At 27.6% G+C, this 15,321-nt stretch overlaps 1 protein-coding gene across 9 annotated transcripts in view; it reads right to left on the bottom strand.

The window, feature by feature from the left end:
* Nucleotides 1–6,524: 6,524 nt before the first annotated feature.
* LOC147817014 (coatomer subunit gamma-2-like) overlaps nucleotides 6,525–15,321 on the bottom strand; it is a 112,905-nt gene continuing 104,108 nt past the window's right edge. For all 9 annotated transcript variants that reach the window (XM_087153728.1, XM_087153739.1, XM_087153709.1 and 6 more), the window contains 4 exons: nucleotides 12,198–12,246; nucleotides 11,912–12,053; nucleotides 9,557–9,619; nucleotides 6,525–6,692 (listed from right to left, as the gene is read on the bottom strand). The gene's annotated coding sequence lies outside the window, so the exon portion shown is untranslated. The remainder of the gene's footprint in view (nucleotides 6,693–9,556; nucleotides 9,620–11,911; nucleotides 12,054–12,197; nucleotides 12,247–15,321) is intronic.

The following is a 15,321-nucleotide window of genomic DNA, read 5'->3' as shown; positions in this document are numbered from 1 at the left end:
AGGTGTTTTAAGCTAAATATTCGCGGGCCTGTCATGTGAAGCGTGGCGCAGTTGGTAAAGCTGTGTGGCAACGTCGATTTGTAGTCCCGTATACCCTGGGTTCGAAACATTGCGAGGGTCGAGGTTCGAACTTCTTAAATTTTTTTTATATTTCGTTTCGGTGTTTTAAGCTAAATATTCGCGGGCCTATCATGTGAATCGTGGCGTAGTTGGTAAAGCTGAGTGGTAAGGTAGACCTTTCAAATTTTCTAAATTTTTTTTTATATTTTGTTTTAATGTATTTTTCGATATTTTAACGTGAATAAAGTGTTCTGTATATAAAAATATATTTTTTTTGTTGGGAAATAGCGAATAATAGCTAATAAACGGATAAATTTCGGATAATTTTTACTTATTTATTTATTTTATTATATGCTTTTTTTTAACTTCTTTTTCAATATTTTAAAGTGAATAAAGTGTTCTATACGTAAAAAGAATTATTTTTCTTTGTTAAAGAGCGAATGATGGCTGAAAAAGAGACAAAAGTCGTATCATGGGGCACGCACTCATCACATCCCGTAACTCTGTATAATATTAACCTATAAATTTCAAACTCGGCACGATATCAGAGGTTAATGTAACAAACAATTGTAGTACAGGGATTTTTTATAGACCAGTTAGTGGGCCCACAATGGACCAAAATAAGTTTTGTTGACTAACCGGGAGGAGTTGCTTTAAGCTAAATATTCGCGTGCCTGGCACGTGAAGCGTGGCACAGTTGGTAAAGCTGTGTGGCAAGGTTTATTTGTAGTCCCGTATACCGTGGGTTCGAAACCCTGCGAGGGTCGACTTTTAATTTATTTTATATTATGTTTTTTAATATACTTTTCGATATTTTAACGTGAATCAAGTGTTCTGCATATAGAGATAATTATTTTTCCTTTGGGAAATAGCGACTAATAGCCAATAAACGAATAAAGTTTGGATAATTTTTATTTATTTTTTTTTTTTATTTTATGTTATATTTTTAAAGTCTTTTTCAATATTTTTAAGTGAATAAAGTGTTCTATACGCAAAAATAATTATTTTTCTTTGTTAAAGAGCGAATAATGGCTGAAAAAGAGACAAAAGTCGTATCAGGAGGCACACCCCTTAACTCCCTATAATATTAACATATAAATTTTAAATTCGGCCCGAAATTAGAGTTTAATGCAGGGCTCGAAGAAAGTAAGAAATTTTACCCGTCCCCGAGGACTGCTTGTCCAACAATGTACCCGTCCTCCTTTGAAACTAATCCGTAGCTTCTAAATAAATAAAAATAAAATTTTCTCTTATTTATTACAAACATTTATGTAAATTGCACAATGAATTAGTAGTTACTAGGATTACAAATACTAGGTTACTAATAGTAAAACTTAGTATTTCTTTCATGAAATAATTTATTTCTTTTATGAAATAATTTATTTCTTTTATGAAATAATTTAAATGACAAAGGTCAAGTTATCTGGAATGTCAATTTATCCGAGGGTACTTCGTTTTTTAAATGAAACAAATATGACGTTTGCCAGTTCCACAATCAAGCCAATGATTTACAGGGGTTTCTGCACAGAAATCTGAAAGGGGTTTTCCATTTAGGTGGATGTTCGTAATTGCGTTTAACGCTTCTTGTTTAAGACCAGTACGTAATGTGTTTTTTGTAAGCTCATTGCTGAAAAGCCTCTTTCAACCACTGCAGTACTCCCAGACAGAAAAAACATCAATTCCTCCAAGCGCAGTATGTTGCTGTATTTCTAGATTAGAGGGTCATTTTAGAAGTGAGGCGCTAGACTCTTGTAAGATGACAAAAATTGAAAATGTATCACGAATATTAACGGGAAAACCGCAGGGAATTTTTGACCACCGAGAATGAGTGGGCGGGTCTCCCGTAAGGAAAACATATTCTCATGAGGGTGGTTTGTTACCACTGCCGATAAGCGCCCGACATCGAGCTTTTTGGATCTCATCCCGTGACTTAGCCAAAGATAAACAACGAGCATAGATTCGGCTGATTTGAGACGATTATCGATCATATTTCCAACTGAATATCCTTGATCTCCCTCTTTGTAACTAAAATCAGCCAAAAGGATCCCAGCGCGTGAAGGTTTCCAAATACGGGGCAGGTCCCAGTAGTTCAGTCCATCCTTGGAAGTGACCCCCTTGAACCATAAATCGTATGATACGAAAAACCGGTCATTAGATTACGGAGTGTTTTTGTCCATTGTAAAATGTGCATTTAAACGAAATTAAGCTTAAAGTAAAGATAATGGTTGAAAACCTCGAATAGGGTAAAAATTAGCCGCCATATAAAGTTTAATTCATTTACTTATAAAATAATAAAACTTTTTTACTCTTTTAAAGTCACGACACAATGATCGCCTGCTAAATTTTACTTATATTCCTAGATTTCTGATCTAAAAAGGTGGATAACTATTTTGTTTGTTTTATTCAATATATATTTATCATTTTTTAATGTAATTTTTTTATAAAATTCAAATATTAAAAACAAAAAACAATTGGCTGTTTTTTATTTTTGAATTACTTGAGAAAACTTATTTGTAACTCAAAAATTTAATTTTTTTAATGTCTTTTGCTGAATTTCTTTTATTTTGTAACCAATATTTTAAGTTTTTATTAAATTTAATCTTAATAATATGAACAAGATTACATTATAATTCTTGTTGAAAAAAAATATTAATAAGGATAAATTGAAAAGAGACATTTACCACTGAAAAAGAAGATTACGCCATTTAAAATATGAACTTTGATGGTAATACACATTATTAGTTTTCACGAGAATTATAATGAAATTTTGCTTAAATTTTCCTAAATAAATTTTAAGAAAATAACTCAAAATATTTCTTACAAAATAAAAAAATTTCAGTCAAATAAAAAAAAATGTACATTACTAATTTTTTTATAATCACTTCATATATTTTAATTAAAAAATAAAAGTAAAATATAGCTTAATTTTTGTTTGTTTGAAAATTTTAAACTTTGTAAATCAATTAATTTAAATTAAAAAATAATAATTAAATATTGAATAAAACATACTAAATAATTATCAGTATTTTCATATCAGGAATCAAGAAATATAAATGAATGCCTCAGTTAGAAGGCTTAATTGTTGCACCATAAATTCACGAAAGATAAAAAGTTTTACTATTTCATAAGTGAATGAAATAAAACTTAAAGCAAACATATTTTACTCTGGGAGGTTGCAAATTTTTAACCTCTCCAAGGTTCTCAACCATGCTCTTTAATTTAAGCGAAATATCTTTTTAATGCAGACATAAACTTCACTTATATTAAAACACACTTAATGACTAGACTAGGGGTGCACAACCTGCGGCCCAAATGCGGGTCTTCGACTACTGAAGTGCGGCCCGCGAGAGCTTCTAAACACAATAAAAAAATTTTTTAAAAAATGGCAAGTTTTAATCACACTTTTAAGTTATCACGTTTTGACACAATCAATTTTAACACATTCTTTAGTAAATGAACGTTTAACGCGCTTTCTTGAAGCCGAATTTATCGTAAATATAAATGATTTTTTTTAAACAGTTATTTCCGCTTTTCTACGTGATTTTGAAAATTCCGAATTTTTATAACGACGCGAGTTTCAGATCGCAAATTTAAATAATCACTTTTTGGGCACTTTATTTGTGACGATTTCATCTTAAATCTAAGTGATTTTTGATCTTTTTTTTTTTGCAATTCTTTCTTTTTTTTCAAAACTTTTTCTCGGCAGTTATTGCTATGCGTTCCTACGTATTATAAAGAATTCCAATTATTCTGTTACGACATGCAAATTTTAAATCATGCATTTGACGCGCTTTATTTGTGCTGAGTTCAGCATAAATACATTTTTTCCTAATCATTTCTATACTTTTCCTCGTGATTTTGACGATCCCGTTATTTAACTATGATGTTATTACGACACGTGATTGTTAATCACGCAATTAAATAATCACTTTTTGATACAGTATTACCGTAAATCCTAGTTATTTTTCCTTCTTTCCGCAACGAATATGATTTGGTCTAATGTGGTAATGAATTGTGATTTGATCAAAAACCAAATATTCGGCAAAAAGAAGAAGAAAAAATCTATTGAACGCCGTTCACTTGGGGCCAAATAGCAAAATCTTTTAGCAGTATAGCAACACTGAAACTAAAATTTCAATGCTCAGAATAATATTTCCTGGAAAAACGTAAATTAACTCTAAAAAATAAGGCCAATCAAGAACGTTTTTGAAAATGTCGAAAAGCGAAACAGAGTCTATAGAGAGTAAATATCAATCTTAATTTTTGAAAATTTTTTTTAAAGCTGAACATCTCAATTTTTCAATTACCAGAAAAAGCCAAGAAAAAAGAATTAAGTCAACAGAAATGCTATTAAAAATTACTGCGTTATAATGAAAACGTCTAAAAAAAGTTTTTTTTTTATTTAAAGAAAATAAAAAGATAAAAAAAATGTTCTTAATTTTTTAAGTGAAAATCTTATGCCGAAAATCTCAATTTAAATTTTTCTCATTGCCATAATTTTAGAAGAAAAAAAATTGCTATAAAAATTTTTTTTATTTGTAACTTTATTTTAAAAAAAATGCTGAGTCATAATAAAAATGCCTAAAAAAAGAAAAAACAAATTTTTCTTAGTTCCTGAAACAAAACTTTAATGCTGAAAATCACACTTTTCTATGTTACTGGTTATTTATATTACAGTACAGGGAAAGAGTGATAATAAATTAATAGTATGAGACGTTCTGTTAAAATGCTGGGTTATAATAAAAACTGCAAAAAATGGATCCTTCTCAATTCTCAAAGTATCGAAAAAATGACAAAATTGACTTGTCTGATTATAATTAAAAAAAAGAAAAGTAATATCTATAAAAATTCAAAAATAAAAAAAACTAAGAAAAATGCATTTCTAAAAAATATTCTGCCAAATATTTGACTGATCATTCAACCAACTGAAATTTTCCCAGAAGGGCCAAATACTCGTTACATCCCTCCCTAATTTAAATGCAATGTTATTGCAACTTGAGAAATTCATAAAATGGCGGAAAACGTGAATTTTTAAACTGCTCACTGTTAGTAGTTTAGATTTCAATTTTTTGTTGCTTAAGTGATCTTTTTCGATAAAAAAAGGAAAATGTTTACGATATAAAAAATCTAATAATTAATAAAATAAAATAATAAAATACATTACAAAATAAGCAGTGAATTTTATTTTGAACTATCACAGTTTTGTTTTTATTTTAGGCTTTTGTTTAAAACCTATAAATTTTCTTCAATTAAAATATTTAATTTGAATTTATATTACTTAATTACGACTAAACTTTTTCCTACTTTCATTCTGTGGGCATTGCAGTTTTTTATAATTTATTAGAATTTAATTCTAAAATGAGTTTTCATATTTCATGATATGATAAAAAAAAAATTTCTTTTCTTCAATGTTTATTTATTTTGATAAATCTATTGTTCATATGATAAAAATAGCAATTTTTTTTTGTAGAAAAAAAAAGTTTTTTTATTTTTGAATGAATTCTAATAATGGAACACTACTAAGTTATTGATATTACTAAGTTTATTAATTAAAAAAAATGGAACGCTAATGTTTAAATAAACATTATTACATTTGTCATTAACATGTCTAAATACATGTGCGGCCCTTCGTTAGCCAACCTGCTGTGCAAGTGGCCCTTCACTCAAAAAGGTTGTGCACCCCTAGACTAGACGATCAAATATTGATTCACGTTTGAGACCTATTATTTCCTTTTTTTAATTTTTTTTTAAAGAAATGGACTTATTTTTTTAATGAAATCTACTGTTTACAAATATTATTAAAAATTATTTTATTTCATTTGCTGTATTTTTTTATAATACTTCATATTGCTTGGTATTTAAATTACATAAAAAAAATCAGCCACTTCAGAATATAATAGTTATTAAAAAATATTTAAAAATTACTACTTATAATAATAAATAAAATTTAGATATTAAAAGGATACCACCAAAATATACTTCGACGTCTGTTTTTTAGACAGTTAAAATATAAAGTGTTTTTCAGAAATCTTTATATTCAATCCACAAAATGAAATAAATGAATATATTCAATCCACACATGAAATAAATGTTCATACATATCGAATTAAAATATAAACAACAGTTCCTCATTTATTATCACCAATCTATTGAACACTAATGTGTATATATATTATTTAAAAAAAAATGATGAAATTTCTTTTTTGCCTTGACAACAAGTAACTGTTAACTGAAATACCAAGCAAGTGCACAGTCACACGCACAAGAAACAAAAAATATATAAAAAGGTATCTAATATTATTGAATAATAAAAAGGAATTGTTCTTTTTATACAAACAATACATCAATCACTCTTTGTTTCTAGGATTTCACTAGGGTTCCGTCTCCTAGCTATTACTTGGAAAGAATGGAAACGTCGACAAGGGAATGGTAACTTTTAAAGAATATACAATGAAAAACAGAAATTCACAATAAGCAAAATAAATATTTAATAGGAATCATCATCAAAGTAAAAGTGATAAATAAATATTTTAATTACAAATGTTGAAACAAAACATTTTATTTCAAAATTTAAAACTCTTCTTATTTTTCTTCTTCTTAAGATTCATAGAAGATGAAGCTTGATTACGAGCCTGAAATGAAAAAGAAACTGTATTTCACGATTTACATACAATAATAAAAATACACTTAAGTAAAGTTTTTGGTAGTTAAAAATCCTATAGATAAAATTTTTCTGAAAAAATTGCAACGTTTAGTTTAGGAGAGAAAACTATTACAACTTCCAAAGGCTATAGGTGACAAGAATTTTACCCAATAACTGCGTAGAAATTTGATTTTAGATATTTTTTAGACCATTTATTTATCTGAGGTATCAAAACCATTATGAGTAAAATAAGTTGAAGGCAAAGACTGAGTTATCCAAAGTTAATCTGACAATGATTGTTGACTTCAAAATAGACTTGAAAATTTAAATTTTCATTTAGTAGCCAGTGGCTGGTAGACTAATAACTTAGCAGCTAATTTTTCCTCCAACCAAATGAGTCAATAATCAATACTGATAGGTCATTTTTATTTAATTAATGATCCCGATCATTAAGACACAGTTCCCAGTAGAACACCGAAGTCAAGCATCACTGGCTGCGGTCAGTAAGCGGGTGGGTGACCACTTTGATCATCGGTCCTCGTTAAACTGTTTTACCATAAAGTGCTCGACTTCGCACACAGGTCGTCGGGCTACCAAAACGGATCCCCTCTGTAGAGGATCAAAATTCTGATGGCATGTCTTTGGATCATCCTCGGGGATGTTTCCCGGACCGTCGCCAATACTCTACTATATTCCGGGTAAACGTACGCAATGAGAATGCCTATGTGTTAATAAGATCTACGGCCCCTGGCCAAATTATCAAACGCACTATAAGATTCTATGTAAAATCTTATTTATCAGATGATACTATACAGCTTTATTGTTTTTACGTGACTTAAACCAGTTTGCACTTGTTTACGTTCATGTATTAATTGGTTAAATTAAACGATATATAATATAAATTCGACCATAGATTATATTAATATTTATTATATCAGGTATTATATTAGTACATTATTATTAATTCGACCAAATCATTAGACGCACTGCAGTTTTTTAATAACTAGTTCTTTAATAACTGCATGTTTTGCACGAGTTTATAGGCAATACTTTTATATTTAAACATGCATGTAATGAGTGTTATTCCAGAAATTTTTTATATATTTCCTATTTGTATTTATTTTTAAAGTATTGCATAACAAATCATTATTGCAAATTGTAATAGGTATTGCATTACAAATCAGTATTACAAATCACTAGACGAACTGCAGTTTTTTAATAACTAGTGTCTTAATCACTGCATGTTTTTCACGAGTTTATATTCGATACTTTTATATTTAAACATACATGTAATGAGTGTTATTCTAGAGATTTTTTATATACTTCCTATTTGTATTTATTTTTAAAGTATAGCATGGCAATGTTAACCAATTAATACACGAAAGTAAACAGGTGCAAACCGGCTTCAGTCGTGTAAGTCAGTTGATAATTAAGATTTTACATAGAATCTTTAGTGCATCAAATAATTCGGCCAGGTACTGTTCGTCTGATACTAGGAAAAATTGGTCGAATTGCTCCTGAGAAATCAAACTTTAAATATCTGACTTTCTTAGAATTCGATTTCACAGGAAAATAAAGTATGTTTTTGTATCTGATTTCATAAATTAAAATATTGTCTGCATTAATTAATTAGCCTATTTTTGGTCACCCCCTCAAATCATTAAGATTAAGTCCTAGAACGTGAAGATCCGATCATTAGATCAAAAGTTATTCGGCGTGGTCAGCTTTTTTGTTTTTTGTACTTTAACAATGGTTTTTGTTTTTTTTCCCCCAGCAAATTTGCACTTTATTTCTTTGAAGATATAAAAAAGCATTGATCACTTAAATCACAAATATTTGATTATTTCCTAAATCACTGACCAGAAAAGCATAGATTTTGAAAGTTAAAAGAACAAATTCATAAAAAGTGTTTTAAAATTAAAAAAACTATTTCATGTAAACATGAATTAAAACTTCTTAATATCTCCTTATATTTAACCTAGCCAATTTTTTATTCAACACCATTTTGACTATCCTTTAGGAAATTTGAATGCATATAAGTTGATACAATACTTATATAATGAACATTCACCAGGTATGATAACATTCACACACATGATCATATGCAACACTCATCGGACTTGGAGGGTATGAAACTGGAGCTACTGAATCGAACAAATGAAAAATTGTTCCAAACTATGGTCCCTTTCTCACAGACCTACAATACATTCTCAAACAAAAAAGGTGGAAATAAAAAGTTAACACTATTTTCAGGGTCTAGAGATGGTTGTCTGAGGATGCCTGTAAGTTTTAATTTCTCTTCCCAGAGCATTTCACACATATTAAGTCCTCGAGAGACTATTGTTTGTAGATACATTATAACAATACTACTATACATTATATAATTGAATTACAAATTAAAAATACCTTAAGTAAAACTCAAAATTAAACATTGTATATTAATTAGTTTCTAAAAATATATAATTTGCTTTGAATAATTGTTAACAACTACAATTTAGTTAATTTCATTAAATTTGGGTTCAACTGTCCAAATCAAATTGAATCTGAATTTATATAACAAACAAACAAACCAAATAAACCAAACAAACATAACTGCATGTTTACAGAGATATCAAAAACTATTATTATTATTTCAAAATAATTTTCCAATTTGATTTCCACATATTTACACTTTGATTAATAATTAGTTCTATAAGTATGCTTGAATTGACACAATTCTCTTAATGCCTCACAGAGCATGGGGCCACAGGTTTAGAACACTAACCATACTTTGTGACACTAACCATATTTGGTGATTAATAAGAAAGTTTTAAAATTTTCTCTTCAAAGAAATAAATGGGAAAATACGAATACCTGAAAATCATTCACAGGTGTAGTAGTTACAGCTGGTTCAACTTCATCAAAGGTTTTTGGTCCCTTAAAAATATTTCATGCATTTTTAAAAATTATTTAACTAACTAAATCACAAATGCAGTTTGATACAGTCTAATATCGAATCAAAGTACTATTATAAAAATAATTGCAAATACTTTCAGACAAACCATATAGATTTTAATATTCGTATCTTTAATTTAGTTTTTAATTTAGTTTCGTGTGTTTCGTTTTTAATTTAGTTTCGTGTGAAGAAACTAAACCTTTAAAAAAAATAAGTATCCAAATTTCCAACAAATTAAGTTACCACAAAGTTGCATAAATTCGATAATTTGGAAAGTATAATTCGATTTAATGTATTTTATGAGGAAAAAAAAATTAAAAATAATAAATTTAGACTTATATAATGTAACTAATTTAACATCTGCCAATTCAATAACAAAAAATAACAATAATAAAAATTTAGTAAATATCATTGTATAAACAAATATTTTCTGAGAAATATAAACCATTTTTGTTTCTAGAAGAGGGATTAAATGATGTATGAACTGAAAACTAACTTTTTGAAACAAAACACATTTTTTATACATTTCTGATGTAGTCAGGCTCTCTTCAAAAATTTGTGGAATAGTAAAATGATTATATCGAATACTTTACATTTCATTCATTATTTTCTTCAAGTTGATTACAGTAAATACTTGAAAACTACCTTTTGAATATGAAAAAAAGAGTGAACAATATGAAATAAAGCTGAAAAGCCCAGTCTCATAACAGAATTTCTGCCCTTGCACTTAGTGTATATTTTTAATCATGCTCTACAAGAAAATTTTCCCTTTTTACTTATGAAAGTAACACGACAGATAATTGAAAGTATGAAATATGATACAATGCATTTAGTAAAAGAGAAAGTAAAAATTTTGCTAAAACAAAATAAAAGCCCATATATAAGATAATACCAATTTTTTTTTATGGATTACAATATATGTAAAGCTTAATGACAGAAGAATTATAATTGGTCATACTGCACCAAACACAAATGAACCAACCATCAGAACTAACTAAATATGACTAAGGTCTAAGTCATGTGACCAGTACTTATTCATAAAAGGGACGCTCTAAGGCTTTGTCTTTTAAAGAAACACACAAGAGTAGAATAATTAAAATACCATATATCAAAATGTATATATCAAATTTGAACCCTAAAATTTTACAAAAATCAGGGGCTCTACTTATACACCAGTAGTGAAGATGGACGTTGTGAAGATTGATGCATTATAATCGATGTGATAGATATGAATAACTCTGTATGGATTTACCCCTTTCAAAAACTATTTTAATATGTTAGATACAATTAATTTTCATTTTCTTTCATAGTATTTTTTTTTCTCACATATTAAGGTTTTCTTCTAAAAAACAATTCTTATGACCAAAAAAAAAAACATGAAAAACATAAGAAATCAAAATTTTTTTTCAAGAGTATTTCAAAAAATAAAACATAATGAAAATCTTTTTTAAAATATACCATAAATCTAGAACTTTTAAGATTCAAGGACATATGTATTGGAATCAATAAATTAGCAAGTCCCACTCACTCTGTAACGGTTTGAATGGAAAATTTTGAAGACTTGATTTTTTTTTAATGTATTTTAAATTTTAAAAGCTTTTATCTTAGTTTTCTTCTTCCGTAAACGACGTGTACTACCAACATACCAGTTTTCAACAAAAAATCTACTAAGACGAATTAAGCTGTAAATATTTTAAGCTGCCAAGTTTTTTTTAACAAGTAGCTCATAGCTCAATTTACAAAAACATAATAATGCAGCAGAGGATATAATTGAAAAGCATAACGTAGGAATATGATAAGTACAATTTTAGTGAATAATCACTTTAGCAAATACACGAAAAATTAAATTGCTTACATAAGCTTTAAATTTATTTTGAAAAAGAAAATTAAATAGAAAAAGGATAAAATAAGGCTGTGCTTATATCGTTTTTTTTCCTCCACAAAAAGCAAATTATAAAATGAGCTTTAAATTTATTTCACGAATAAATAAAATAATAACAAATAAGTAGAGACAAGTAAAAAAGATTTGTGTTTTTTACAGTGGATAAATTTTAGTGCTTCAAACTTAATCTTCGAACCAAATAAGCAAAATGAAATGGAGAAAATATATGTGTTCGATTAAGCGAGAATGATGCATTTGTGTTTTAATGCATTGCTTTTAATTTACTACTGTTATCACATTAAAGTAGATTATTTGTCTTTCATAATTACAAGTGTTTTTAAAAATAAGCTAAAATTTAATAAACAATATTAAGTAATATAAAATTATTTACTTGGCTTATCTAAAGGGTGCTACTTTGTAAAGAAGAAATCAAATTGAGTTTTGCTTGAATTGAGTTTGCTTTCCATTTGGGACTCTTCTTTCATTAATTCATTCAATTCCACATGCTTATCATTCAGTTCCTTTTCTTGTATCTAAATAAGCATAAATTTAATTGCTAAAACAATAACATACTCTAAATTTATTATCAATATATTGAAATAATATCATTTAATTAATCTTAACAAATTAAAAGACTAAATATTTGACAAAATCAATTTAAATTTTTCACAACAAACCTCTAGTTCCATTTCTTCTTCTTCTTTCTGTTTTTTTCATAGCATCAATCTGTTAAGGAAAAAAAACATATATAGTTAAAAAAATAGGATAGAACTGTGTTTTTTAAAAAAATAATGTGTTTTAAAAATACCAATTCAGTTTATGACATATATAGTGCAAAGAATAAAATGTATCAAAATATATTTAAAAGAATAAATAAAGTTTTTTTTGTTAAATTATTTTGAATTAAGTAGAAACAGAACTTGAACTTTTTGATAATGAGCTAAAAACAAGGTGGCCACTCAAATCAGGTTTCAAATTACCCTGATTTTTCCAGGTTTTCCAGTAAAAATCTTAAAACTTCCAGGTCACCGTGTTTTCTTTTCTCATAAAGTGCAGGTGGGTACAAGAAAAGTGTCAATATTATACAGTATTTTATTTAAATGTTATTTTTTTAATATAACATCTTGAATAGATGTGAAGAAAATAAGATGTTTAATTACTTTCAGTGGATAAAAAAAGTGTTAAAGTGTTAGTTTTGAAGTTTATGCACAAAATGTACCAAATAACAAATACAGTGACCCAAAACAAAATTTAAATTGCCTTCTATTTCCTGTTGGAATGGATGGATCAATGTGTATTATACAATTTTCCATCTTGTAAAAGTTAGTTGAAAAATCACTTATTTTAATTGTGCAAGGTGTATTAACAACAATGTAAATGAAACTCATATTTAAGCAATATTTCCTGAAATTTATTAATTTTAAAGATCCTGGAATAGAAAAACTGTCGCTGAATTTTTTTTTCTTTAAATACATACATTTTTTACGATCTAAGTAAAATGATTGATTTAAAATGTTCTAAATAAATTTAAATTGTTTCTCAAAAAATAAAAACTGAGTTGTTTACCTCGAAGAAAGAAACAAATTAAATTAAAATAAAAAATATTTATATATAAAAACTTCTTGATCAATTTTAAGTTATTTATAATATAACTTAAAGAACAGCATAGTTAAACAAATTTTATTAGGTTACTGAGGTGAAATACATTATTGTAAATTAACCTAAAAGGAATATTTAGATGGTTTCTTTTCATATTTCATTTCGTGAAGAAAAAGAAAAATAAGAAGGAGAAATAAGTAAAAACAAATGTAATAAAAAGAAAAGCAGTGATGTCTATGTAAAAACAATTAATTATTAATTTACAATAAAAAATACTTATTATTATCAAACTCTTGCTTTAAGCAGAATAATCTTAGTAGCGCAGTATGATTAATTATGCATCCTGGTATCGCAAGTAAAATATCATAAGTGCATGAGCATTTTTTTTTGTAAATCAAATTGTGAAATGTTTCTACACATTTGTGCCTGTTAATAACCTGTTTTGTTACAGTTCACTTTAATTATTATTTCTTCCATTTTCTATTATTAGTGTGAATTTTTTTTAAAAAAACTGTACTTTGTTAGAGATTCACTTACCACAGTTAAAAATTTCAAATGATATTGCCCTTCATTTAATAGTCTGCAACTTAATGAAAACTGATATTAAGGTATAACTCATTATTTCTAAATCTTCAATTTTTTACGTTGGAAAAGATACCTTATTCACTTAATATTAAGTTTAAAATTTTGGTCATCTGGTTGCCCAACTTGAAACCTGTACAGTGCAGAACAAAAATACAAGGTTTCGTTTTTCTTCTTTCGAATAAACAAATATAATCAATAAAAATTTCTATTCTAAGTTTATACATCATTAAACATGTTTTTCATACATTCCTTGAGTTTTGCCAGCTTTTTAGGGTAAAAGACGAAACAGTTTAGGAAATATCTCTGGAATGTAAGCAACATATTTCAACTTTCAACGTTGTAATTAGTACACAGTTCGAATTTTTAAACAAGAATCAAATATTTACGAACAGAAACATTTAATGTTAACATCTAGTTGGTTCATAAAAGAATCTTTTTCTTTTCAATTAAACATTCTATGAAAGGTTAAAAGAAAATTCAGAAAATTAGCATCAATGCAACAATTGTAATGATTTTGCTATTAGCGATTCAAGAAAATAGTGATTGGTTGACTTTACCGAGAAAAAATAGTTCATTGGATGAGAAGACAAAAGCTTTCAGAAAATAAAATCTATTATTAAATCATAACCAATTATTTTTTGGAAAGTAAAAAACACTTAAATATTTTGTTAAAAGAAGAAAATACCCCCAAAGCATTGGAACAAACTTGGACAGTAAATGAATTGCGCCTACGGAGCACCAATATCCTAAACCCTTCTTCCACCTTGATTACAATTCCTAAACTGCTTAGTCCTATAATCTCTTAGAGAGTATCTTTGACCTCTAATAAGAGGTCAAAGATTTCGTCAATCATTTAGCAACATGAGAGAGTTTCATATAGCATTCTAGTTTAGCGGGGTAATAATGGAAAGAAATTTAATGCTAGCTAAGTATCACTAAGTTGATGATATTTCAACTGTTTGACTATAAATTTCAGTCGAAATAAAGTGGATATAACAGATGGTAAAGTAATTCAAATTAAGAAAGAAATTCCAGCTTTTATTTAAAATTTCCTGATTTTTCCAGGTTTTTATCCAAATTTTGCTGACTTTTCCACGTTCTTTTTTCAGTATAAAAATAATTCTTGGATAATTCTAGGTTTTCCAGGTGGGTGGGCACCCTGAAAAAGTTAGAACTATGTCAGAGGAATAAACTTTTGTTAGTTTTACCATTAAAAAATTTTAACGACACCGAACTTTAGCAAATTTCTGACCTAATTTTAAGTTTAAATTTCACCCCCAAACGCTAGCCTACTGCATGAATTTGTTAGCCTAACAAAAAAATTCGGCTCAATCTTCGTTAATTAAAAGAAACGACCAAAAGTAACTTTTGTCAAACCTTAAGTTCTCAAAATGTTCACGACCAAACGCTTAGCTCATTTTAGAAAATCGTTAGCTAGCATAAGAGAAAAAAGTTTTGAAAAACAAGTTTCAAGTAACTTTCGTCCTACAAAATAAGAGATTGAATTTGGAATTCCAAGAGTTGTAAGAAATATTTAGTGTTAGTAATCCGACAAAAATTTCCTTAATTTTCCCACCAAAAAAGTATGATAGAAAAGTTTTAGCTAAATTATGACCT

The sequence above is a fragment of the Parasteatoda tepidariorum genome, chromosome 1, assembly GCF_982258835.1.
Source record: "Parasteatoda tepidariorum strain Cologne lab strain chromosome 1, Ptep-v5.0, whole genome shotgun sequence".
NCBI classification, from domain to species: domain Eukaryota; kingdom Metazoa; phylum Arthropoda; class Arachnida; order Araneae; family Theridiidae; genus Parasteatoda; species Parasteatoda tepidariorum.
Note: the sequence above shows the minus strand (reverse complement) of the source record. Positions and strands in the feature narration are given on the sequence as shown.